Here is a 26,799-nt window from a genome sequence, read left to right on the forward strand (position 1 = left end):
ACCTTGGTGGCCAAGGTAACTCCCCAGTAAAAATGTATTAAAGCAGTGGGCCAGCAGTGAGCCCTCTATTTAAAAAGCCTGGCTCATTGCATGGGGTCAGAGCACAATGAACCAACACTGCCACCTGCAATTAGGGGAGCTTTTAAAAACCCTGGGATAGCACTTGAGTCAATGCATCAGCCACTTGAGTTTCTTTAGCAACCCGATCTGGATAATTCTGCCTAAATTTTAGAAGACAGAAAAATGTACTACAGAAAAAAAAAATAAAACAACCAATTTTCAAGTTCTATTTCATAACCAATAAGAACTCTGAAACAATAATTTTGAAACAACAGATTTAGGCAGATTATGGCACATCTGTCAAAGTATTACATTCTGTAAGATATTAGACCAGCCTAGAACATAAAGTAGTTGTTAGAATTTTACTTTAAAGGAATCAGGACATGTATTTATATTTGATCTTGATTTTTTTATCTTAACTGGTGCTAACGACCACATTATTTTGGTAATTCTCTCTCCCCAATGCCTAAGATAGCACAGCTGGAACTGGAGGCAGAATCCTGTGGATGGAAGGGACAACCTGCAGAGCCTTCGCACATGAGAGGAGTCCTGAAGGGTGGCTGTTGCCCTGACTGACTGGAAGTAAACAGATATTCTCTGTAGCAACAGACACACCCTTTGAGACAAGAGCTGCAGCACAAAATCGGTGTGAAGATGTTTTACCCGTCAGAGGTTCTGAGCTGACTCTTGAGGTGGGAGCTGAAGAAACAGCGCTGGCAACGAGAGGCAAAGGGGGGGCCGGAGATAATTTAAAGAGGAGGGATGAGAGAACCAGACCTCCCCAACACCGACAGATGCTGGATGCACAGAGAGTTCTCAGCGTGGCTCAGAGATCACTTTGCAGTGCAGCCCTGCGCTTCCCAGGCCCTCTGGCTGCAGCTCCATGTGTTTGCTCCCCACGCACCCTGCTCTGCCCCAGCTCTCCCCATCCCCAGCCCCTCTGTGCACGCTCTGCTCTGATGGGTGTAATTACACCAGACAAACGCTTCTGCTTCAGCAAACAAATGATTGCTGCAAAGCACCTGACCAGGTGGGAAGATGCTGTAATTTTAAGTCATCCGTCTGAACCTCATTTGCCATCAACAGCCCCGTGGGTTTTTAATCGCAGACTGGCTATGCTAAAGCTGTCAGGTGGGTTACAAACCCACAGGACACAGCTCTCCAGGTGTCCAGGAGGTTTCCAGCACACAGAATGGAAATAAGAGGCTGCTCCAAAGGGCATCAGATTGCACAGGATGTTCACCAGGAGGGGGAGGACAACAACCAAAAATGCAAAAAAAAAAAAAAAAAACAAAAAACCCCACACAAAACCCAAACAGAAATCCCACCATTTCTTCCTATCAAAAAAAGCACCAAATGGCCATGCAGCCAAGTGACAAAACATTAAATATTTCCTGTGAAGTTACAGAATGGATAAACCTGATCCGTATCAAACTGAAATACAGCAGAGAGCTTGACCTGCACAGCCAAGAATGATCAGCCCTGGTCCAGAAAGGACGGAAGAAGGGAGATGCAAGGATCTTTCCTTCTGTTCACCTCTAATCCCCTTCCCAGTCCTTCCCTGCCTGCCCAGGCTCCATTTTTACACCCCAGGACTGCCACAGCTGAGGCCATTTATTGCTCATTTTGCCCAAAGTACCACTTTATGCCATATTTCAAGTACTACCTGGAATTTCTGTATTAAATACAGAAAACTGGGAAGTCCAGAGATGTTATCTTTTAAAGTATTGACCACCAGCTGTCAGTCATGATGAACAATGTCTAAAAATTATCCTAAAAGCCCCCCGCCCCTTGGAAAATACTTTCCTGGATTGTATCTCCTGTCAGACTGACCTAGCAGTTTTCTATATATCAATTGCTGCTAAAGAATTTTATCTATCAACAAAAAGGATTACAAGAACCATTAAGTTTCTGTTAGTGCTACTTGAGAAAAAAAGAATTTGGAGGCTTTTATGCTAAGACAAGCAGCACTGAAGGTTTCGGTTTTTTTAAATGAAATTTCAGAAAAATGCTAAAAACTTGGTAAGAAACTATCTTTGTTGAGACAAAAAAGGCTTTTAAAATGCAATTTAAACTGCATTTTAATAATTTCTTGGTTCAAATTCTGAAACAGAACCACGCAAAGGAGATCCACTATGGTTAAGAACTGCATTAAAACGCCACGTGAGGATATTATTCATGAGGAGATTGGGGAGAAAAGTAACATTTTACACTCCCTCTCAAACCAATTTCACAATGGAACATTAACTGTGATAGGACGAGTATCTCTGTAATAATTGAATAAAAACAGTCATTAAGAACCTAATTTCTTGTGTAGCCTGTAAGACTTTGAATTTTTAACTAAATGAGGAATCAATGTTGAGCTAAATTGTGAGAAAAATTATTTGATGTTGCTGCACTAAACTCATTAAAAGATAAACTCACACACTAATTTCAGTTCCTACGCTAACAGGTTCAGAGATGCACCCTCCACTACAAGGTAAGTAAAAATTGCAATTGAGTCAGTATTTGTGGAGTAAACCGACTGCTCAACACCCAAAATTTCGTTACTTTGTTTTGGGTGCAGTCAATGACCCTCTCCAGCCCAGTGCAATCCAATGGAGCAGTAAATAAAACCCTGGAATGGTTTGGGTTGGAAGGGACCTTAAAGATCATCTCATTCCAACCCCCTGCCATGGGCAGGGATGCCAAATTGGACAGAATTTGGGAGCCTGCAGCACAATGTGTTGTGTTTAGGGGACTTTGAGAAGCTGTAGCAACCCCTGGAAAACACCCTGGGACTGGAGACCAGCAATGACTTCTAATAACCAGGAAAGGCTCCACGAGAGACAGCAACAGTCTGGTTTTAGGTGGGAAAACACTCATATTTTAGGATTGCAAAATCGAGTCACTTATGAATAATTCAGAGACACTTGCTGTGACAGACATTATGTGCAGTCACTGGCAGTACCTTCAGAAAACGAGAAACTGTGGCGCTGCTAAGCTGAGCACAAGTTAATTCTCCCAAAACTCCTTCTGGCAAACCCCTGGGGCCCTCAGTCACTGGTTTGTTGTAGCCAACAGCTCTTCCCCACCAAGGCTGGATGTGGCTCTTTGAGCTCCCCTTGACCTGGCTGACAATTTGGGGACCTTGTGGGTACACTCAGATCTCTGCCCCCTGTGGCTGCAGCCTCGGGGTAATCAGAGCTGCCAACACACGCTGAATTCTGCTGCTTTTTCCAGTTGCTGCTCATTGATCTATTAATCCAATCTGGGGTAATGAGCAAGCAGCCAGCCAGCCTGCAATAGGTCAGAGACAGCAGCTAAACCATCAGTGACACCTCGTCCCCAGTGCCCAGCCATGCTGTTAAATGGACACAGTCAGTAACGGGAGGATTTCTGGTGCTCCTGGAGCCAAAAATGCTCAGCACTGATTCCTTCACTGCATTGCTGTCCAAACCATGGAATACAACATGATAAAAACATACTTGAAGGAGAGTTTATCCCTCTCATGCAGTGTGATTTGGCCCTGAAACTCTCCATGAGCCTCCTCTCCTGGTGCTAAACTCCACCTGAAAGCAGGACGGGCTGGAAAATGCACACACCAGGTGCCTACACAAACCAGTTCATACAAAACCATGGAAAAAGGAGGTGGGAATTGTGCTCCTGCTTCTACACCATTGTTTAATCTCAGAACTGCACTTCCAGGGCTGGGACAATGAGGTTTGACACATTCCCTCCACCCCAGTCACATTCCTGGAGTCACATTCCAAATCACAGGTGCAGAGTCAGGTACAGAAATCATCTCCATAACAAGTCACTTAAATATTTGTGATGTGTGCAGAGAGCTAATTGCATCTAAAATGATTTTATCAGCAAGAGACTGCCCAAGATGATGAAGGAAGCATCTGGTAGTGCAAGAAATACAGTTTGTGGTTTCCAAGGCCAGCAAGCAGCATTTCATTTGTGCTTCCCCCAGCAGCACATGTGACTGTGGCCACTCACAGCTAAAGATGATGCAGATTATTACCCAAGGAGTTCTGGGGTACAAATGAGTAATGGAGCTATTCCAATCTAAAGTCCCAGATGGAGAATTGCTTACAAGCATCTGAGAGTATGAAAGTTTGACTCTCCCCTCATAGTCCCTGAGGGAAGCCCCATAAATGTTTCTAACTGGAGGTTCTGCTACCAACAGCTCGTTTTCCCTGCTGCCCCCAGAATGGCCATGAATCACAGAGCTTTTAACCAGCAGTTTATATCACATCCTCCTCTAATGGTTCTGGGGGAAAATACCAAATTACAACAGCAAGACATCAACGGCTGCCAGTGATTACAGCTACAATTAACTCACTGTATGGATAAAAATCCCTCATTGGGCCATGAATGGGGGCACTCCCAGGAGCAAGACATGAAGAGCATCAGGGGCTCAGGCAAGTGATGGAAAGATAAAAAGAGAGAGCACGGAAAGAGAGAAATGCCCTTTTTCTGAGCTTCTTGTAACTTTAGTGCTGAACAGGGTAAAAACATCAACCTGCTGCCATAAACTTACAAAAGGCTCCTCTCAGCAGAACTTAAAACATTTCCCATGCACAGTATGTACCAACAAGAAAAAAAAAGTGCTCGAGATTCTCCTCCCGATTCTGCCATGCACCAGTGATTCCTGAAACAGCAGGCAAAGCAGATGTTGCACTAACTTCATGCAATGGCATGTGACAGCCACCTTGATTGTCCTTTTCCAGCCATTTAATTCAGTTACTGGGGGAAACAGTGACACTGACACATCTGCAAATGCCGTGTGTTCCCATAAATCAAGCATTTATATCTTTTTTTTTTTTTCCTAGGAAAACCATAAACCCAATTTGGAAGATACTTAATGGAACATCACAGTACCAGAAGCACCAGCAGATGTGATGTGGCTCCAACACCTCCAGAGAAAAAAAAATACCCAAAACCACTGAGCATTTGAACATGACTGGATTTGCATCATTGTAGGGGAAGTGGGAAATTTAGCCCTATCCAGTTCTAACTTGGGAAGACCCCTGAGGGTCACCCAAGAGGAAATTTGTCAGCTGCAATAAGCTGTCAGTGAATCTGTTCAGCTACAAAACTCCTCAGAGTATCTTTACTTCCTAAAGCCCAAAATCTGATGCCAGTAACAAAAAAAAATTTATTTTTTTTCAGCAGTTGTTTTGTGTTGATATGGGATACCTGCAAGGCAAGAGTTAATATAACATGATTTACTTTTAATCAGAGATAATCTGCATGAATCATAAGGCTGTTCCTGTTCCAAGGACATGGAATAATCCAAGCCAGACAAAGGCTTCCAGGTATTACCTCCACAAAAAGGCCATCACAGACCAAAACAAAACATTGTTAAGAACAAAAGAAAGACGTCAACTTCACAGAGGCAACAGTCTCGCTTTCCAGGTGCCTGAAGAGTGAGCAAAACTTTCACTCCAAGACACCATGGCTCTTCTCAAAAGCCCTTCAGTCTTCCCCTCTCTGTAATTTCCTCAGGGTGAAAGTTGCATAAGGGGAAAAAAAAAAAAAAAGCAGTGCTTTTAAGCAGCCAGAAATAAATGTATTGTGCAATATTGCTGTTGAAGTTCAAGAGTAAGGGAATCCACTTTGTCACAGTCACTTTCAATGAACACTCCATTTTATGATAAGTTTCATAAAAACTGCTTAATTCAACATTTATGAAAGTACTGAAGATAGATGAAAGGTGTAGAAATAGGAATCTTGCCAATCAATCATCCTGTTGAGAACGAGCACCCAAATGATAAGGATGGAGATAGGCTTTTCATGTACATATGGTCGGCGAGATAGAATGATTGAATATTCTTGCATTTTTAATCAAAATGTTCCTACCATTGTACTGACACACTCAAATTATTTTCTTCCCCCACTGAATATTAGAACTCTCTTCCCCTTGGGATTGAGTCACTTGCAATGTTCCCAAAGAGAAAAGGAAACGTCCTGGGTGAAAAGGTGCTCGGTAAAAGATTGAGTGAGGAAAAACTTTAATTCTAACAGATTTTTTTACCAAAACCTGATCAGAAGTGAACACGGAGGCACAGCTTTTAAATGACATTACAAAGGAGAACAAAATGGTTTCATGCCAGATAATACAATTTGCCTCTCAAACTACACATGCTAGAAATGTTTGGGGACAGAGACTACCTTTTAATAAGGAATGTTTATAGCTTTTTGTACAAGGAATCTTTGCTGGAAATTACAGTCCTGGGTATAATCATGCTACAAAGACTATTGATAAAAACCTGAACATGTGGGTGAATCTGTTCTAAAAATACCCAGCCAGGGAAGACTGTGCCTTGTTCCTTCTAACTGTGAGGTTTTCCAGGGAATAACAGCCCAACCTGTGATGGAGCTGGAAACTAAACTTAGCTGGCTCTTCTCTCAGGGCTCCAGTCTATGAGCAATATAGAGAAAAACCTTATTTATTAGCTCCAAATAAAAAAAATGTAAAATCTCTTTTTCTGCCCTTTCTCTACAAAAACACCCATGTGAGGTCAGCCCAGCTTGGTGCAAAAAGCAGCTAAGAGGACTTCTCCTAATCCTTTTACATTTTTGGAGATTCCAAGAAATAGGTTCAGAATTCTAAAAGAAAAGAAAGGAACCCCAAGCACTTCTGATTTCCATATTCACCTAGTTCCCCTTCAATGGAATTGTAAAAGTTACAGTTCAAGTCTTAAGTGATAACATATGGTGCAATAAACACTATTATCAGCTTGATGAGTTATTGTAAGTAACCACCCAAATTACCAAAGCATTTCTGTGGGGTGGAACAAGCTGGAACTGAATACAGATTCCCTGTAATTTCACAAGTGGGAACATTTATCACAGCAAAGTTGTGAATTATTTTTGCGTGTTAATACCCTGTAAGTGCCAATGTTCTCTTTCAACACTTGGAATATCTGGTGGAAAGATAATGATTCCTGTAAAATTGATTGTTCCCCTTTGACCAATAAGACAGGTTCGTAGTTTGTAAATAGGATGAGACAAAGGTGCAGGCACAGTGCTACCACTTAAATCATCTGCTTCAGGTTCTTAAATATTTCTTCCCCCTCTGCTTCTTCAGTTCTGCACTCAAGAGGAAAATTGGAACAGTTGATGCCTTTTCCTGGTCTTAAAATCAAGAGTCAAACACTGTTAGAAGAGAAAGAGGGATTTTACCTTGGTATTTATTTTAAGGATCCTTAGGTGCACACATCTAGGTCAAGTGCACCTCCATGCACACAGCAATGCACACCCCAAAATGTCTGGTATAACATTATAAGTGTTACTAATTAGCACATCTATCAAAGATTCCCCAATGAGAGGCTCGAGTGAGCCCCCCTCCCCAAGGAGCCTTCCCCTGGATGGTTCTATCTCAGTTTACAGAATGTGTTCTGGAGAGGACTTTGGGGTCTGGGCCACACTGATCCCCAGCTACGAAGCTTCTGAGTTGTTGAGTCTCCTGGCTGAACAAACAAGGCCAAGAATGTAGGCAAAAAGCACTAAGAATACAGGAGTTGTAAAAAGGTATAAAAGGGGTATGAAAGAAAAGGCAAAAATCATCATGGCATTACAGTAATGCTGAAATAATCAACCCAAATTGTTACTAGGGATAGCTAAAGTCTTTTATAAACAACTCTACAGAAGGCAACTTCACCTGTTCAAACCCCCACCACCTCATTCCTCGTTTGGTGGAACAGAACAGAGCAACACCATTCATTTCAAAATCTTCCAGCCTCTAACTGGGCCCCTGCTCGCAATAGGGCACACTACAAACCACGTTTAGAAATAACATTTTTTTTGTTTTCACCAACCCCAGCCTCAAGTTCCACTGCGCAGAAGAAGAGGGAGCTGGAAAGAAAGACGCACTTTCTTGGGAATGAAAAAAGAAGAAAACATTCTTTTCACTTCTGGCACTTGAAGAACTTTCCAAACCAACAGAGAACGGGCTACCTATTCATGAAATCTGCAGTAGTTTTCCATGGATTTCAGAAGGTCTTGCCAAGACAGATGAGGCAATCCATCACCTCAGAGTCAGTTGCTGCACTCTGGAATAGATATTACAAAGCAAGGGCATGAATCCCAGAAGCAGCAGTGGGTTTGTGATGTGATGCTGGGCACTCCAAGGCCTAACAAGTCTTGTGATCTTGGGTTTTTCTTTTGGATTGCAGCTCCTGGGACATGTACAGCAACCCCCTCAGCTGTAGATTATCTGCTGTTTAACAGGCTGAGTCGGGGTTCTGCCTGACTGGGATGGGGAAGAGCAGGGAAATCATAAACATTAACAACTTAAAATCCTAATTGTTGAAGAGCTGTAGGAACTTTTGTTGTCCAAGAGCTCCACATCCTGCTCCTGCTGACCAGACCTCACCCATGGACTCAGAGCTGGTCAGGAGCAGAGCACTCCCCCCAGCACAGACTCAGTTGGTCACACATTGTCCATGTCCTCAGGAACCAGTGCTACGCTCCCCAAACAGCCACACTGGGCTGCCTGCCCTGACTGAATCCCTGAAAACAGGGACAGCACAGAGCTGGGACACAGGGCAGAGGGACAGGGCCACCACGTGCCAGGGCGGTGTCACCTCCACCTCTCCTGGGACACCTCACATCCAGGGGTGTAACAGAGCAGGAGCTAAAAGTCACAGTCAGCAGTAAGGGCAACTTTTGGGTTCCTATTTCTTTAAGCAAAAGGCTCCCCCATCCTCCTCGTGTCCAAAAATACCACAAAAAGACAGACTGCTCCTGCAGCTCGCCACATCTGAAAATCATTTCTATTTCATGGAAGGGGGAGAAATAACCAATAAAAGAAATCCAGTCTGATTATTTTGAAAAGGACAGAGACAGCAGAGGTGACAGAGGTGTAATTGTTAGTCAACCTTACAGCTCTTTCCAGTCAAGCTATTTAACATTTGATTCCACTGATAAGAAAAATAATAAACAGAGTTATTATGAAAGCTCTCTGTCAGCCAAAAGTCCAGTGAATCATTTATGAATGTGTACCTAGAGCTTCTTTCCCTTCTATTCTCTTTTCCCATCAGAACCTGAAGCTAGTTACTTTTTTTTAAAGTGTTGTTTTTATTTCTTAAATCAACCTGAAAGGAATAAAATATTGCAATGAGTAAAAATACAAAATAAATGTTTGCAGTTCTGTAATTCCTCGAAATGTCAAATAAAAACATAAAAACGTATGCTCTGTAAGTTTTCAGCTGAACTTGGCATGACAGTCCATCTATTATTTAAAAGATGTTGAAGCTCAATTCATGAATTATTAAATTCTTGTTACATTTAGTTTTCAAGGGAAAAAATTATTTCATTCAATAAAGGAAATTCAATTCGCTCTATAATACTTCCCTAAAAAACATGGAGTTTAAAGTTACCCTGAAAAATTGAAGAAATAACTAGTCCAAGCTCCATAACGTTACTGCCTCATTAAAGGGATGTTCTGAATATTCAAAACCCATCAACAACCCTTCAGCATTCCCACATCCACTGCACAAACATCCCATGTGTGAAACAACCTGCAGTGCAGGAGAGGGGCTGGAGAGAGCTCCTGAGCCGATCCGAGCTGGGATCCTCCAGCCTGCTCCCTTCCCACATTTCTCATGACCGACCTCAAACAACAACTCACATCCTGGGAAAGCACAGGCAGGCCCAACAACCAAAATTCTCTGTTGTGATGTGGGAAATTTGGATTACACATCACATCCAGGAGTCCTCAGAAGGCGTCCCAGAGGTGAAGAGCCCCCCACCAGAGAGACCCCAGGCTGTTCACCTGCTGAAAAGTGAGTCTTTTGAATTTAAAAGGGCATATCCCTCTTCTGAAGGGCATTCCTGGTGATGATCACCTGGATAATTTCAGAAATCTCTTACTGACCCCCTCAGCCCACACCTACTTCTGCAGGCGGCAGTTGATGGTCGCTGTGCCAGGAGCATCAGAGCTGAACAGGAACTCCCTGCATCACTCCAGGACAGCAGACCAGGCTTCACACACAAGGAACCTGATTTTCCCTTAGTTCAGCCAACAGACCTCTGCTTTGGACCTTTGAAACTTCATTTGTACATTCTTGCTAATCCAAGATTGGTTCTGCTCTAGAATGAGACTTAATAGCCACAGGGACTCAAAAGAAAGAGCTAACTGAGCTGATTTAATAAGAGACACAAAACAAACTCAATGGCACTACTTAGACTGCCTAATAAAGTTATTTCACTGTACTCTGGGGGCTGGCTATTCAATTGGCTTCTAAAAATCCATGCTGATATTCCTCAAAGGCTCTGAACAAGAAACTGTCACAGGTGCAGTGGCTTCTTGGTGTGACAGGTATTTCAAAGACAGCTCCTCAAGCATATAATCCCTCAGATAAAAAAAAGTAATGAAATTATATTATGATGGAGCTGCCATAATCATCAACCAAATTTACAATGTCTAACTGATTAGCTTATACAGATAAATTTTCCAACACCCACTGGGGTATTTTTCCCCAGTAAGAAGATAAACTCTGGGTTTGTTTGCTGCATTTTTCAAATAAATGGTTTAAGCCACCAACATTTCAGGAACAAGCCAGAAGAAACATTGCTATTCAACAACAACAAATCCTCCTCTAAAAAAGCAAAGTGTTAAATGGAAGCCTTGTAAAATATTCATTTGTTTAGCCATGAGTTAATAAATTTTCAAAGTAGATTTTGACATGATGTCATCATAAACGCAAACTAGCACTGAACTGTTGGAATTATTTTCCTGAAGTGTTTTATTTGTGTTGGCCTCCTGATATTTCTTCTGTTCTCAAGCCCTAAACGTGACTCACTTCCACAGCCAGGCACAAGGATGTCAGGCAAGACCCCCTCCACGCTCTGTCAGAATGGGTTCAGACAGAAACTTCAAAGAGCTTTGCACTTTCTACCAATTTCTGCACCTCAACAACACTCCTAACACTCCTAAACAAAAAAATATTCACAATCCCCCCAGTGCTGTGTCCTGACTGGGAGCAGGGAAGTCACTGAGAGCAGAGTCAACTGCGGGGTGAAGACCCTAGAACATTCCCAAGGAGCCAAGGATCCTTTAAACATGAGAAGAGCAGAACTGGCTTATTGTCTTCTCTTTCAACACACAAGTTTGTGACCTGTGTCTGAATGTCTTGTTAACTTCACCCAGCTCAATAATAGACCAGCTCCTGCAGGAAAAATCCAGCCTCTCAAATGCAATCTAGGGATGAACACGTCCAGTTTCCCAGAATACATCATTAACTGTCTAGAAAGGGACTTCGTGTTGGACTGTTATTCTTTTTATTATGATATATGATACCACTCTCAAAGAACAGTGATTTAGTCTTCTTTGTAAATAGAATTATTGATTGGAGCCCTGTTAACAGCACTTCTCCCACCCTTGCTGCACTCAGGCTCCATAAAACAAGGAACCATTCCTGCTCTGAGGTCTTCACCAAGATTCTCGGTACAGCCCAGCCTTCCAGCTCAGAAACAAATTGAAAAAGAAATAGAACCACCTATTGAATACAAAGTACAGTTTTTTCTCTTTAGGTATCTTGCATTCTAGGTCCGTGTCCATGACCAAATACAGGATATGCCTGGAGCAGGAGGGATGACCTGTCCCTCTGCATGGTCTGGACAGAGCAGTGTCCAAATGCCCCTGTGCCTGGTGTCCCCTCTGCTGCCACCACCAGAGGGGCAAACCCCATCTCCTCTGTAGGGACAGTGCTGTGCAGACTCTGAATCAATACTACAGCTATAATAGTGGGCACAGGATCACCATCTAAATTGCTTTCAGAGCTCTCTGTGCTTTCTAGGGTAGCTTGGGATGTGTTTTTGCCCTTTAACTGAAGCACTTTGTCAGTTCCTGATTGAGAGTTACATAAATCAAGGTTCACTGCATCTTTACTCCTCTCTGGCTCAAACTACACAGAAGTATTTTTGGTAGCTGTGAAGAACACTGAAACACTAAAATAACTTCCAGGGAAACAGTACTGGCACAAGCAGGAAGCATATTTTAAATAATTGAACCAAAGTAGCTGGTGCTGTTTGAAAGGCAAGATTTGTAAACTAACTGCATGTGTCCCCCTGTGGGACAGTTCCAGCTGTCTGGAACTGAACTCCCAAAATAAACAGAAAAGGGTTATTTCCAGTGAATTTTACGTTGCAAAGTTTCCACATGACTTCCCTACAAAACACTTCCAATCTCAGTGTGCATTGAAGAAATCCAACTTTTCTTCTGCCTGAGGTAAGTGGAGAGAGCAGCAGCAATCACATTCTCTGCCATTGTTAGAGATGCAGAGTCAACCACTTCCAAGTTGGAAATGTCAGAACTGAGACCAGCTGTGCAACCTCAATTTGCCCCCTCGTGCCTGTGCATAATGATGTGGTCTTTAATTACCTGAACACAAACTCCACTTTGAAGATCCTGCCTCGCTCAGCCCAGGGCTGGAGGAGGAGTGAGGTCTGCAGGACTTTATAACAGAAAACATTACCAGAGCAGGAAAATGGATTATCTGCTTGTAACAGATGCTCCACAACCTGAAAAGGGAATTAAAGGAAGAATTCCAGCCTTTTTCACCTCCACTGCTCACTCCATAATCACGAGACTCACACAACAGACATTTCCCTGATAACCCTGACAAAAATCACGCACCTGCATTTCTCAAACTCCCCACAGCAAAGTTTAATGCCAAGGTCAAGCTCTAACAAAGCCCCAAGTCTGGTGGTTATCCAGCTCCACCATTTGGAAATGATCACATTTTAATGTGGGTGATGTTCTGGTGGACACTGCTGAAGATTTTACTCTCAGGCCAGTGTTTTCTGAGACCAGAGGAATTTTTCCAATGATGCAAACTCTTTCCAAGACTTTTACTCCTCACTGTATCTTGGACAGCTGTCCATTCAACCCATGCCCCACAGCACCAGAAGGACTGATTGGTCTGTAACCCATCCCAGGACTAATTGGTCTGTAAGCCCAGCTCTGACCATTATCTACCTCTAGGACAGGATAAATATTTTGGGTTGAGATCTGAAATAACCAACTGGAAAGTCATAAGTAAAATAGGTAATTTCATCTAAGCCACAACAGGCTGGTTTTGCAGTTAGGGCTCCAGTTAAGAGGGTGATGTCTATGGACCTCTCCTGTATCAGTTCTGGGCTCCTGCAAAGGAGGCTGTGCTCTGAAATTTGCTACAATTTAAAATCATTTAATATTTAAAACACTGTTTTTCCCCCCACCATTTATAAAACAAAAATAGGTGCTACTATTCAGCTTTTAATTCAAACTGCAAAAGGAGCAGTGTGATAATACTTTGTATTATGGAGTTTTCAGCACCACAGCAGTATTTATGAATAAACAGAGAGAGTCCCTTAGCAGGGCACAGCTGGCACATGAACCTCGGCTGGAAAAAGTTCCTGGAAATTCTTCTGATTAAGGGAGAATCAGCACTTCTCTACCCTCTCCTGGCCAGAGCCCAAACTCTCCTGTGTTGCTGCTTTCATCTCAGGCTTTGGAAGGCAGGGAACACTCAGCATCCATCCAGCAGGTATTGAAATCCATTCCACTGCAAGCCTGATGAAACTCGGAGCTCTGCCCTCACCTTCCTTCAGCTCCAAAATGGGCTGCAGCCTCAGAGTCATTTTTTCCCCCCCCGTAGATCTTGTAAGAGCCACAAATCCCTGGTTACTTTTGATTTACAATAGAGGCAAGGTCATCCTTATAATGAAAAAAAACAAGGTCTATATTTTCAGACACCAAGATACAATTTATCATCGAGATCAATGACACTTTTCTTCTCTATAGAGATGAAGTATCCATTTTGCAGTAAAATTATCAGAGGAGTTTTCTCCTTTTTCTCTTTTTTAAAAGCCTCTTGCAGGTGCTGCAGCAGTTGAAAACCAGCTTGTAACAGAACATTTTAGCATTAGCATCCAGTTCTCCTGGCTGCCCTTCTAAAATAGATTTCACTTTTTTTCTATTAGTGGCTGGAAAAGAAGGGAACAGTGAAATCTGTGAAACCAGACCTGCTCGGGTGGTGAGAGGTAATACTAATGGTACCCCCTGAGTCAAGAGCTAGTGCTAAGCCCTTTCAATTAAAATAATTGCCCTTCCCAATGTCCTCATGTCTGCATGGTCACACCAGCCCGTGCCAGGCTGAAGCAGCCAGGGTGGATGATCCATGGAGTTACCCAGAATCACCTTTTTTTCCTAATAGGACTTTTAGTTTTTGTTTTATTTGAAGTCCTGTTTGTAACATGTTTTTAGCTCATCTCCTGCAGTGCTTCTGAGCGCCCAGAAACCATTTGGGGCATTTTCATGTGGTAAGACTGGCTAATTGTCACCAGCTTTTGAGTTTATTTAGGGACTGAAGAAACAGAAACGTTCTGTGGGTAGGATATACAGAACTGCCTGTCCCAGCTGTGCTTCTTGCACTGACCCAAGCACCGCCCACCAGGCATCACTGGGACTGAGCTCTCCAGGCTGCTCCATCCTCTCCCAGCTCCTGGACAAAACCCAGACACCCAGCATCAGCTCAGACACTGCACTGTCACCACCCCTGACACAGTCACAGCCGTGTGAAAACACCATTTCTTTACTTCTTTGTCATCTTTGCAAACAGCCTGGGCTGGGCTCTGAAGGCTGTGACAAACAGGTGGCTGTGGTGGCACACGTTGGACCTGCACCAGGGAGATGCATCAGCAGAAGCTCCCCAGCAGACACAGCCTGAATCTGCTGAAAGGCAATAACATGCATTCCCACGCTGCCTGAGTTACAGCCTTTGTCTCCCCTGCCCACTGCATCCCATGGCAAGATAAGCTTATTAAGAGGATTTATTTTTTAAAGTCACTCCTTTAAAGCACATGAAATTCCTGATTTTATTGATGGCTGCCAAGGGTTACAACTTCATTCACATGGATTTCCCTTAAGCTCCATCCTTGCCCTAAGCTAATCCCAATTTTCAGGAAAGAAAGGCATATTAGAGTTTTCCTGGTGTTCAGTTCCATTGGAAACTATTTGCCACACATGTTCAATATTTCCTCCTTACCTGTAGCTCCCAAATTAAGATTTTCTCTTTACTGATCTTAGAGCTGCTGAAGATAAAGTAATTTCCTGCACCCAGGTGTGTCCAGTCCTGCCCTGCTGCTGCATCCATGTCCAATCAAATGGTTATGGACTGGAGCACATCTGGAAGTACTGACATAGGCAGGACAACTCTTGCTCATGGGCATTTCCTTAACTCAATGATTTCCAGTTAATAAGAACTGAAAGACTAAAGGGAACCTTTTTATTCTCTGCTTAGTCCTGTCAAATAACCATAATTACTTCCAAAACAAAACCAAACACAGACCACTGGAGTTTTTAGTAACTTTTAAGGTCTTGCCCAACTGCATTTTTCCAACCACCATCTCCAGGGAGCAAAAACCCCCCAGGTGTTTGTGCTGAGGGGCCATACTTATCCTCAAGGCCATACTTCACCTCTTCCAGGCACATCAAGTGGAACATTTAAGAGAAAAATTTCTTTTCTCATAATTTTTTTTTTTCCACTATCATTACAGTTCATTCATGTTTGCCCTGACTTGTAGGTCAATGCCAGCACGGACCCTCTGGGTGCATTTTTGTGAGGCATTTTGAGGATGAAAAAATGCCACAGGACAATCACAGGGATGTTTCAAATACCTTGAACCCTCCTGAATAAGTCACTGAGCTGTTCCTTACAGGGGTTTTCAGTGATATGATAATACAAAAATACTATTTTTCATCTGATGCACATTAAAAATAAACTCTTCTAATAAAACTTGTTTGAGGCCCCGATTCAGCTCTGCTTTGTGTTCATTTACTGCTGCAAGAAGAGTTCAAAAACAAGCTCAGACCATCAGAACCACCTGCTTGTTCTATTTTGCAATCACTTCACAATCAGCCTACAAGGTATTAAATGACTGCAAAAGTGCATGAAAATGGGGAAACAAGGAAACAGAGACACAGCAAAATCATCTCCTTGATCCAGCTGTGTCCTGAGCACCATCATTTTCCATCTACCAGCACTCGTGTGGGAATGAAAGCCTCAGCTTTTAGAAATGAAAAATTTCAGTGGGTTTTTTCTGGCCTCACAGATCATCAGAGACATTTTAGGACAGTTGCTGCTCTTGGCTGAAGCACTGCCCAGATTGGAAGCACCAATCTCCCCAGAACACTCCAATGCCAGTGAGAGAAATACTGGAGCTGTTCCTCTGCCACCAGCAAAATACTTCCGATTTTTAATTTCATGATTTCAGCCAAACCAAAACCCAAAGCAGAAGCTACTTAATGATCCAAAGCCAGACTGAGATTGGATTTGTACATATATCCCATGGAATTATTCCAGATTCTGTAAAACAAAATGAAGAAGGCAGCAGGGCTTCTGCAAATTGGGATTAGCTAAGGGAATCAAATCTTACAGTTTTAGGGAGGACAATCAGGAAAAACAAAACAATTTTTAAATCTATATATTTACAATAACAACTGGGTTTTTTTTATCTTTTTTTCCTGTACTGGGAGACACTTGGGTTCACCCTCCACTCCAGGAATTTTCCAGTTCATCCTTCCCTCCTCTCAGCCTGGCACCAGGAGCTGGACCAGACACCCATAAAGCAGCAGAGAGCAGATTTTCCTCATCAGCTTGGTTTTGCACTTGTAGGTGAAAGCTCTGCAGTGATTTAAAGGCAAATGGAAAAGTCAGGTCTCTTCACTCAGTATAAACTTTATCATCTGCTTATTGGGCTGCTAAAAAATTGCTTTAAAACAAATTCATACAGGAGAGACATTATTACACAGGCCGGCAGAAAAGGGTTGGGTTGTTTACTGGGTTTGATTTTTTCAGACTATAAATAAACCACGTATCCCTTTTCTTGTTTAACTTCACCAAACCTCTTATTGTTTATATATTTCATCAGCAACCACCCACAAGAAGGGCAGCCTGTGAGATACAAGATCTCCTTGCCCAGCACATGCCAGAACAAAGCATCCCTGTATTCCAGTGTTCAAGAGCCAGCATTAAATTTATCAGAGGTAGCAGCAGATGGGAGATCATCACAGAAAGAATACTTTTTAATTCACCAAACATATGTGCTGATGCAGTGCAGCACGGTTGTGAGGGTTTTGTGCAACTTAGAAAAGGGTTCTGTACAAAAGGAAACACGACTAATTTTTGGTCATGTTTCACAGTAAAACACTTGTTTACAGATTGTATTTAAAGCTAATGTCAAGCTGTGCACCCTGAAGAACACTGTGTGGAATAGAAGGCTGTGTCTTGTCCACAAACCTTCAATGTTTGCCTTTAGATACAACCAAGGGCAAAGCTGGAAAATGGAGTTAAAAAACCTATTGGAAGAAAAAAGACCCACAAACAAAGAAATAAACCTGAGCAAAACCGAGTTCTTTGCTGATTCAGGATACACAAGACAAGCAGGCAGATGGCATTTCACAGCTCCTTTATCTCAGTGCCCACAGAAAAGCCATTCATATTCCTAAAAGCCTAAAGAGCTCTATGGAAAGCTCCTATTGCCATGAAGTTACATTTCTGGGTGCTAGATACCACCAGCAGCAAGCAGCTATTACAGCTACTCCTTTGTTACGCTGTGAACCCCCCCACTCTGGAAATTCAGGCTCTCTGTTGACCCCACACAGCTCCCAGCAGATAGAAACGCCCACCAGCCCAGAACACGCTGTGCTCAGTCCCTGCCTTCCCCACTCCCCATCTGCTGTGAGGAACCGAGGCATTAATTGGTGCAAAGTTACTCACACAGCCCCTCCCGTGCTCCTTGGCCCTGCTGGAGGCTCCCTCTGGTCCTGGGGGAGCTGGAGGATGAACCAGAACCCACCTCAGCCTCCACTCTGCACCAGCCTGGAGCAGCCTCTACCTCGGATGGAGCTGCCAGCCCAGCCCACTTCATCTCAGGCAGCCAGAGGGGTCTTGGTGCCTTTCCCTGCCTGTGTTTTATAGACTCCCTAAAACCTTCAGCAGAAGTTTTGGATTACACTCTATTGATTCCACCAATGATTCACAGTCTACAGATTAAAAAAGGCTTCTCCCATTGCCAGGCTCAAACAGGAACAGTAAAGCTCCTCAGAGAAGAGATGAGCGGGGGCAATAAACAGGCAACAAATGAATCAAATCTTGGCTCACAAAGTTGCCCCAGAGAGGGGAAAATACCTGCTGAGACAACTGAAAAGTAACTCTATTTCTAAGGTAGCACATCGTAAATGGCAGAGGATCCACCAGCGCAGCTAAATAATCAGCTGGACAAGGTAGAAACATCCAGGACAGCTGAAACTACATGTTGGGAATACCCTGAATTAATAAAAGCAAGCAGCAGACCTTCTGTATTTTATTTTTTGTGGTTACATTTGACAGTCCTACAGGAAGCAGAAAAATAAGGATAGATAACGATGCCTAGAAACTTCCTGGCAGGGAATGCAGTACCATGGGAACAGGGAAAGGCTGGCCTTGGAGCAGCACCAGGTGAGCCCAGGGCCTGGAAGCAGCCCCAGCCCAGCTCCCAGTGCCACACTCACACTGCTGCACATCGGATTGTTCTGGAAGCAAGGAGCAGGGGCTCCTCCTCTCCCACACACTCTGCCAGCAATCCTCTTCCCAGCAAAAACACAACCTGGTAACACCCCAGCTGGCAGCTGTGCCAGCAGATACCAAAACTGCCTTTCCCCTGGGAAATCTGCCCTCTAACAGGGGCCAACACCACCATGTGCTTCACCTGCTTTCCCAATTTCAGCTCAGAGTCACACTTCCCTTTATAGCATCACATTTTAATTGGTTCTTGGCTCCTTTTCCTGTTGGAAACGGTTGCCACCATTTCCTCACACGTTGAGATACACAGACAGGAGCTTTGTGCCTTCATCCTCTTTTCCTTCTTTAAATCCTTGTGTTAAGCAAGCAACTCAGTAAAAGAATCAAAGTTCTCATTCTGTGCAGTGAAATTTTTCATTTGTCTTTCTATTCCTCATCATTCATTAATGATGCACAAATTCTTTGCTTTTCTTAATCCTTTACCCTTCTCATCCTTTATACTTTGCCATGAACATGGACTTCTGTGTTACGAATTCTTCAAAGACATCATTCCTCTTTGCATTGATATGCACTGAAATAATCTTTGCAATCTATGATCAAAGACTTGCTCTATCTGGCTGCATTCATTTCCTTTCCTTACCCTTCCTAGTCAGACATCTTTATTCCTATTTAGTTTTGCTGCCAAACAAAGCTGTCAAATCTGGAAGCCAAGGCCACCCCGAATCACGTTGGTCCTGTCCTTTATCTGGATTTCCTTTCACATTCCCGTTAATGCTTGGGCAGAGCTTCCCCCACACAACCCCCAAACTCAAATCCCTTCTCAAAACTCTTCTGCCAGGGAAGGTGATGTTCAGATGCTGAAATTTCTCAGCACACCCAGTATTGCACTGGTGCTTCTTCTCCAGATTTCTAATCAGGGAATTTTGTCCCATAGGTATTTTCCTTTTGGTGGTAATCGAAGGAAAGCCAGAGCACAAATTAACCCTTGGATTAATACATAGAGGTTCAATTATTCCAGACAAGGACTACAGAAAATAATTCTCTGTTGGGATTTTTAGCCAGTAAAATACTGAATTTTCTTTGCAGGACTTTAACCCATACACATTCTTTTCCAGTTTTTAATATTTATGTTCTTCTGTCATTCAATTCTGAGTAGTTTCCCTCTCTTCTTTATTCCCTGAGCCTTCTGTTTTACAAAGCTGAAGCTCCCACATCCCCCACAATTGCCTGAACATTCATGAATTAACCTTGGATGCTGAACTTCGTCAAAACTGCTTCCTGAACCCAAGTTTTCACTCAGGAATGTGCATCTGTGCTCAGAAATATTTTTCAGCTCTTCCAGGTTATATTATCCAGCCATTTGATTTCAGGGAGGAGGTTCCTGTAGTACTTAGATGCCTTCTGTATCAATTTATCTGGTTGAAACAGGGGCTTTGGGGTTTTTTGGTTGGTTTTGGAGGCTTTTTGTTGGTAGGATGTTTGGGCTGGTACTGAAATACAGATTTACAGGTAAACAGCACCATAATGAATGTACCAACATAAATAATTCATTCATAAATAAGGTGGAAGTGCTAAATAAACAATATTAACTTGCAATTTACAACTGTTTTTTAAAGTCCATATATGAAGGGCGCATATTTAATGAATGTCAGGATGCATTATTAAATATCTCAGGGACACCAAAACAAAATATGCCCGAAGAACGAACAGGAACACCAATGGAAACCTGAATCCACATGCTTTCAGCCCAAAAACATGAACCACAGAACTTGTCAATCATGTTCACAACACTGGGAGACACAAGTCCTTTGAAGATTTTTCTATCAGTAACTGGCAGGTTGAGCTTCTAATTTTAGCAGCATTTATTCTACTTTGTTTACTGTTTTGTTGGGTTTAATGTGCTTTCCCACATTCAGCAACAGAGCAGCAGTGAGCAGTAGCTACACTGATATATCTATTTATCTGTGTACTATCCCAATGTATATATATGATATATACACTGCTCTCAGGCACCTGAACCTGCCCTTGAATGCCAGTGAAATGCTATTTCATCCCCAAAAACAAGGGAGAAGCAGCCACAGCACTTATTTACACTTAAATACAGTGCTTATTTACACTTAAATACAGTGCTTATTTACACTTAAATACAGTGCTTATTTACACATATGTAGTACTTATTTACACGCTGGCAGTGAAAGCCACTGAGTAGAAAGTGAGGTAAAATGCTTTGATAAATTTAAGCTACTGCAGGTAGCATTTGTGCAGATTTTATTGGTGTTCCCAGTTCTGCAGACACCTTGCAAATAGCAAGATATTAAGTCTGGCAAGATGACTTTGAAGTGCTGGCCCTGCTGTAGAGGGTCAGGAGTGTGTTGGAGACACCACAGAGATGCTTCACACTGAACAGGAGGAAAACTGATCAATTGTGGGTTGCTGCTGTGAGTCAGCACCTTCTACCAAAATAAGTCCCAGGATCAATATCCCTGGATATTATCCTCGTGCTCATTCAGCTCTTTAAAAACAAAAAGAATCACAAATATATGGGGCAGAATTCTTTCTGTCTGATACAATGCTCTGCATGATCACAACCTAACCCACCTGAGCAAGGCAGAACATGAACAGCTTCCATAAAGTGTAATTTTAGCTTTAAAACTCTAGCATAACACAGAAGTAATTTTATATCCTCAAGAGCATTAAAAAAAAAAAAAAAAAAAAAAAGGCAAATAACTCCTGCAGAGGGGTTAGAAACACATACTGTAGGATTAGAGCACCGAAAGGACTGATTATAAAGTGGACTAATTACAAAGTGGAGAGCAAGAGAATTTAAAATATCAGTATTTGGGGTTAGCAGTCCACAAGGCATATCACGCCCTTGGCCGAGCAAGTTAACTGCAGTGAGAGCACTCCACAGGCTTTTATGGCAAAATTACCTCCCAAGAAAAAGACAAACTCAAGTAGCTGTCATTGATGTTGAGCCAAAAAAGCTTTCTGGCTTTAGTGCTTCTCTCTGCGAGGTCAGAGGTGGCCACAGGACCTTTATTATTGCTCAGAGTTCATTTGACATGAATCATACATGAATGCAATCCAACAAGCTAATTAAAGACATAAAGCTTCTCTTGGATTGGATTAAGGGTTGTCATTTTTTTTCCTTTCCCCTAGGAGGATAACATTTTACAGCCCAGTGAAGTTACATATTTTCACAAGACAATCCAGAACAAAAAAAAAGGCAACAAAGAAATACATGCCTTACCAAAAGCCAATAAAAATGAGACAGATTAGCTTTCAATCACACTGAAACAGGTCAGAGAAGTAAATCTAACTTTGCAGAGCTATAAAGAAAAGATCCATCTTTGTCTCTGTGGTTTAAATAAAAGTTTGACAAGAAAGTTAATAATATGAAAGGGAAGGAAGGATTTATAAAAATCTTTTTTGCAGAGGTAAATAATTGAAACAAGGCACAGAGCTCAGAAATTATTGTAGCTCCAATTCAGCACAAAAAAAGCCCTGCTGAATTCAGCACAGTGTGCAGAATGTCAGGGAAAGCCAATGCTTCACAAAGCCAGCTCGCATAAGGAGAACGCAAATTTGGAAGTTTCACTGTTACAAAAATTAGCCAAAATTTTACCAACTGAAACACCTTCAAAAAGGGGAATAAACACCAGACTGAGCCCAAAGTCCCTCTGCAAACTGTGCCCTCCTTGCCTGCTGTGGAGCATCCAAACTGACCAACACTTCGTAATCCACTCAAACCCCACTCCCCCCTCACAACAGGCCCACGACAGAAGGGCTCTGGTGAGGAAGAGCCAAGCAATGCTCAGAGCTAAAACCTCTCCTAAAAGCTCCTGGCACACATCCTAAAGAACAGAGTTTCTAAGGAAATCACCACGGCTTCAAAAATAAAGCAAGTTTCCCTCAGCTATAACTCAGATTGTTCCTTTTCTCCTGCAATTGTGGTGCAGAAGGGTTTCTCCCTGACTCTGTTACAGAAGCAATTTCCATAAAAACCTTTCAAAAGAGGTGTTCTCTCACCTTAAGCCCAAACCGTTCAACACTTCTTTGCAAGACATGAAAAAAAAAAAAGAAACCTCTATCAGGAGCTCACTTAGCTCACACACTCAGGAGTTAAATGAACTGTTCAGAGAAGGAATTATCCTCCCTGGACAGCCTGGTGGAGGCTTTGAAGTTGGGAAAGCAACTCGTTTCTGAACACCAGCTGGACTTTTTTTAGCTAGCAAATTTGCTGCTAATTCAGTAGCTCAAGGCACCAGCAAGAGTTTCCCATTTCTTGATTTCCCTTTGGCACATCACAATTTTTTCCACTTGTGTGCTGAGGGTCTGCAGTTCATTGCTGTGCCCACATGGGAATGTGGTGAGGCTCACTGGGGGGAGCCAGAGGTTCTGTCTCCTTCTGGACTGGTTTAAAGAGATCAAATTGACTCCTTTGATGCTAAATTTTTACCTACATTGCCATCTCTACCTGTGCACAGCCCTAACTTTGCAGCAGGGTGAGGAATAGATGCACCGCTCAGCTGGGAGTGGCTATTAAATCTCTCCGGCTTCTGCTCTTGCAGCTTTATTCCCCCACCTTGATAACTGAGTCTTATTTCCCAAAGCTGCTTAGGGCAGTATCCAAGTCCCCAGAATCCTAAGTTGCTGCTCAGAAATGAGTGCAGATTATTTGGTCTGTCTGCTTCCCAGCTTCAGAATGCTAAACAAAGATGTGAAGCACTCCTCGCCTTCATGTTGCCTCTTAGCCAAGATTGTAATTTCAAATATCTGATTATATTCCTCCCCTGACGAGTTCAAAGGAAACAAAAGGCAGCAACTAAGATGCAGGATTTAATTGCGGGAGGAAGAAAGGCTCTGAAGAAGTTTCATGTGACAGAATCAGCAACAAGTGTCATCTGCTATTAAATAAATTGTCACATCATGGAATGTGTGCAAATGAGAAGGAGTAACTCCCACAACAAGAGAGATCTAGAACGTGATCTAAGGAATGGAAACACACACAAAAGTGAGTGAAACCCTGGGTATTCAGAGCTGAGCAAACAGGTAAAGAGGGGAGGGAAACATCTGTTTGGAAAGCTGTTTGGGTCCAAATCACCAGGAAAAACACTGAGCTTTGCTACTGCTAAAGCCTGCTTTAGAACACCAATTTCTCCTTAAAATGCATATTTCTTTCCAAACTGATATCTAGGATAATGTTTAGTTTTACCAGGACTACTGTTACTATGGAAGACTGATCCAGTTAGAGGAAATAATATTTCAATAATAGCACTGGCTTACTTTAATCTTGATAGCAAACATATTCCAAACACTGCTACTGAATCAAAAGTGGGTGATGGAGGCCGTTTTAAACACATGAGAAAGGTACTCTAGATCAGGAGAGATACAGCCTGACTGCAGAGGGCACCAGGAACGCAACGAGACTAATCAGAGATTTGCAAACATGACATGATGGAAGATTAAAAACACTATGGGCTGTGTGCCCTGAAGAGCAGACAAGTCATGGGGGACCTCAAAGTCTTCACTCACACAGAGCAGAATATCATCTTTTTCCATACCTAGGACAGATCAGACAAGTCACTCCGTTTTCCTGACTAATTACAAGAAGAAACATGCAGGGTACGTGTCAGGAAAACCTTTCTACCAGCAGGGATGAGGAGACAGAATAGATTAGCTGAGCATCTCTCTACCATTGGAGATCTTTCAGAACACATCAAATAAATATCTGTCAGGATTAATATACAGCTGATCCTGCCCTGGGGCTGATGGATGAGTTACATGACCTCTCCAGCATCCTTCCAGGTTATTCCACTGAGTTTCTCTTTTAACAGTTGTTCACAAAATCAGGAGCTGGATTGGATAACTGAAAACAATTTCCTCAGGAGCACATGAGTAGTACAAGATAAATCTCCTTTTCAGGGAGCACAGAGCTGTTTGTTTCCCTGCTGTTGCAATCACCATCTTTAAGCAGCTGGGAACACACAAAGTTGGGGTAATTTCCATTATCCAGTTCAGAAGTCAGTTCCAAAAAGTGGTAAATTAACTGCACTGCAATTGTGCTAAGGAACATTTCAGCAAAGATACATCTGTTAAAAGCACCCTTGAAAGGCAGAGACCTTTAAATCTTTAAAGTTGTCCCTTTGAAAGACTTAATTTTTGCAGAAGTGATAAAGGTTTAACTAACATAGCTTGATATCCAGCCTGGGAGGTATTGGGGAAACAAATAAAGAGTTTAAACACCATTTTTGAGAATTAAAATGCAAGATCTCCTCCAAGTCATTCACTGGCAAGGCTCCCAAATCATTCTTGCTTAATATAGAATATGTCAAGTTGGAAGGGACCCATTAGGATCAATTAACTTACTAGCTAAGTAAGTTAATTCTCACCTTTAATGCAGCCAGATGGTTCTCAGCAACCAGATGACTGAAAAAATGGAATATTTGGCCTTTCTGAGATCAATTTCAGAGCTGTAAGACAACATAATATCTTTTAAATAAAGATGATCTCCACTTGCAGGAGTCATTTGTCAAAGAAAAGTATTTTACAAAGTGCTGGTGATGACTTTAAAGAATCCATTCTCTAATGATTCTTGTCCTGTGCATAGAACTGACCACCTGAGTCCTGAACAGCTCCAACCTGAACTCCCTCAGTAAATCTCTCAGACATTGGAAAGGAATGGGGTTTTAAGTTTCCTAAATCAATGGCCTCTGTGACCATTGATATATTCCATTTTGTACACCATCGAGATAATTGAGTTTTGTTTGTTAATTGGGGCTAAAATTGACCTACAGCACAGGAAATGGAAGTGGTGCCCAGGCTCCAGAGGCACGTACGGCACGAAAGGAGATTTCTTCATCCAGCGAGACACCTCTGCACCACCTCTGCCCTCAAGCAGAAATACAACAGAGCTGAGCTGTCTGCAGGCTTTCAGAGCTCCTGACTGACAAGCAGGAGATGAAAAGCTGCCAGCATCACTCCCTGCTCGGATCAGGACGAGGCCCTGCCTCCGAGCCCACGGACCGCGCTCCGTTCCCTCGGCATCGCTCCGTTGCTCTCTGAACCTATTTACAGCACCATCCGTTTTGATCACACAGGCCATTAATCTGGAGCCCATGCAAATTAAATTAAAGCCTCAGCTTTCATCAAAGCCATCCTGGTTTGTGTTGCAGGATGCACAGTTTGATCCTGTGGTAGCTCCAGCCTTGAATCCCTAACACCACTCTGCCACGAGCGGTTCCTGGTGCTGCTCACCCGTTTGCAGGCAGCTCCTGAAGCATCACAAAAGAGAATTATTGCACTTTTTTTGGTCTTGGTTGCTACTCCTTGAATCATGTGAAAGAGGGAGTGGGAGATCCCCTGTGCCCTGGGAGTTTTGGAGCAAACCTCTGGAAAAGGAGGTTGGGGGATGCACACAGAGGGGGAACAGCAGGAAGGCACTGCAGCACAGCAGAGATGGAAAGGTTCTGCTTGTTTGCTCATCACCTCTGCCAAAGACTCTTCTAGAAACCAAGGAAATCTCTGACTATGAAAACATATTCCCAGAGGAAAACAAACCTAAACATTTTTATAGAAGCAAACTTGGTCTGTTGGGGAAGTCCCCATTGGGACTTCACACCCTCCTCATTTCCTCTCCCCAGGCCAACAGTCTCTGTTGGTGAGGAGTAACGGCCATGCAAGAATCAAAAACCAATCTGTTTCTTCATGATTACTTGAAATCTTTGCAAAACCAACTTCTTCTTCTCCCCCAGTAAAGTTATTATAAAAACCCAGTGTCAGTAGCTGTTCCAAGAATCAGCAGAAGCAGCAGAGGCAAAAGGTCATGCAAAAAGCTCAGGTCTTACCTCATTATGAGAAACTGCACTGTGAGAAGCATTGGTCAGTGTTGCACAGGGACAGTGACAGCAGTAGGTACAAATCCTGTCCCAAATCCCAGTTTTACACCATATTTTAGCCTGTTTTCCTCACCAGAAGGGAATGGTCACATAAGCTGCTTTCCAGAGCAGCTTGTTGACTAACAGCTGGTTGAGGATAAGGTGATGCTGGGCAGTGGCTTTACGACTTCACCTTGGGCTGCAGATTTCATCTTAGCAATGAATCCCTTTTGGAAAAGTAACAATTTTACCTCCACTAGTTCACTTAGCTCACTAAACTGTATTTTTCATCCTTTATCTCCAAGAGAAGAAAAAAAAAA

The 26,799-nt window shown here is 42.7% G+C and overlaps 1 long non-coding RNA gene across 5 annotated transcripts in view; it reads right to left on the reverse strand.

The window, feature by feature from the left end:
* Positions 1-26,593, reverse strand: part of LOC125331427 — a 122,589-nt gene extending 95,996 nt beyond the window's left edge. For 3 of the 5 annotated variants that reach the window (XR_007206056.1, XR_007206054.1, XR_007206052.1), the window contains exon 1: positions 17,820-17,970. This is a non-coding gene — a long non-coding RNA (uncharacterized LOC125331427). Of the gene's footprint in view, positions 1-17,819; positions 17,976-26,449 lie in introns of those variants that run through there. The other 2 variants (XR_007206055.1, XR_007206053.1) reach the window with 2 other exon arrangements.
* Positions 26,594-26,799: the final 206 nt, after the last annotated feature.

This window comes from Corvus hawaiiensis, chromosome 11 (assembly GCF_020740725.1).
Source record: "Corvus hawaiiensis isolate bCorHaw1 chromosome 11, bCorHaw1.pri.cur, whole genome shotgun sequence".
NCBI lineage: Eukaryota > Metazoa > Chordata > Aves > Passeriformes > Corvidae > Corvus > Corvus hawaiiensis.